Consider the following 1,745-nt stretch of genomic DNA (forward strand, 5'->3'; position numbering starts at 1 on the left):
ATATATATATATATATATATACACACAAGCTAAATTTGTTTGTTTGTTGTTTGTTTTCCGGAACCCACAGCAAAGCCTGTAAATTATGTAGACCTCATCTTGTAAAATACAAAACGTTTAATACATCTCTGTTAATTTGGACAGTTACACCTAACTCAAAAGAAATAATTAATTTTTTTCTTAAATTTCTATTGGAGTGTAAGAGAAAACCCAAGCATCACAGAAGGTCTATTTACCTTCTGTGATGTAATGGTGTGAATATTGAATATTGTAATTCCTTATTTTGACTAAATTCAGAGTTATTATAGAAATTTTTTATCTTTGTTTGTTGTTTTTTGATTTTCAGACGAGGTTTTAAGTAGTTATTATATTTTTTTGTGTACCCTGTCTTTAATTTTAGTTTTAACACCAGCAATTCTGCAGATTAACAGCCCACCCAAGAGAAAAGATCATTGGCCAGCACATATTCATCAACAAATGGAAGGTCATAGCTTAACCAACACACTATCAATTATCCATGTGCACTCCATAAAATTAGGTCTCCCTGGGCCAAAACAGGGCCCAACCAGACAGCAGTAGTCCCCTGACAGTTCCCCCTTTTTCTTTGCCAATTTAACCTGAGGCCCTTTCCCATCCCATACCACCCACTGAGCGTGACACGCCGCCTGTAAACAGCTACAGCCCTACAGGCGACGGGAGAAGAGGACTTCCCCACAAAAGAGGAGAAACAATCAAAAATAACAAGTCTACACATGCGTGTGAGTCAGCGAAAGCTTGAGCTTGATGTTTTGCTTGAAGGTTTTTATTTGCGCTGTAGTGGGATCTGAGGTCACCGTGGAACCTGCAGCAAAGTACTCGAAACACTCTTTGGCTTAGCTTACGATCCGACTTGATTACACAGACTAATGTTTTATTTAACTGCGACTCTTCTGAAGCCTCAGAACTGCTCACGTGATAGCTGCCTCACTCCGGTGTGACTTTGGCCTGTAAAACTGCTGCTGCTGTTTGTTCCTGCTTGTATGACACACTGTTGGTTTGCTGCAAAGAGACAGACAGGCTGTCAGGAGCTCCTGGGTAACTGTGGGCTATTCCCTGATGGGCTCCGTGGAAGGTAATGGGCCTGCCATATTTCACTCACTCACTCTCACACACACACTGAACAGAACATTCAGGACCCTTTGCTTTTCAAGCTGGATTGGAAACAGAAGGTGTTCTGTGAGGCTGTTTGATTGGCGACATGTGTTGGGAATGGCACAAGTTTCTTTTTCTAGCATGGGGAGCCTTTGATTCTTCACAAAGTGTCTTTGAGGCATCTGTCCTTCATGAGGCATCTTCTCATGCAGCAACACCGTTTACCCCAGATTGCTTTATGGAAGCCATGAGAGAGTCAGCGGGAGTTCAACGCCGAGCTAAGCTGGGAAAACAAATGTGAGAATAAATAAAATCGACAAATGTAATTTCATCTTGTTTTCATGCGTGGACAAGGAATTACACGTACTTGACCGGCTTTGAAATGGTAATGCATTGTTTGAAGTGTTCTGGTAAACAAAGCAGCACAACATATGCAAATATGTGGTCGCCGGGTTTGATAATAATCTCTCCTCCCAAATTCGGGTTGTTTCAGTCTTTTCAACATCAAATAAGTGAATTATTCCACGGAGCATCTACTTGTGCAATACCATTTATAATTAGTGTTTCCATCCCTCCTGCTGCCTTCTGCTTCGCCCCACCTTTAACTGCAGCGG

Source organism: Pundamilia nyererei, unplaced genomic scaffold (assembly GCF_000239375.1).
Source record: "Pundamilia nyererei isolate P.nyererei 1_Seehausen unplaced genomic scaffold, PunNye1.0 scaffold00101, whole genome shotgun sequence".
NCBI classification, from domain to species: Eukaryota; Metazoa; Chordata; class Actinopteri; order Cichliformes; family Cichlidae; genus Pundamilia; species Pundamilia nyererei.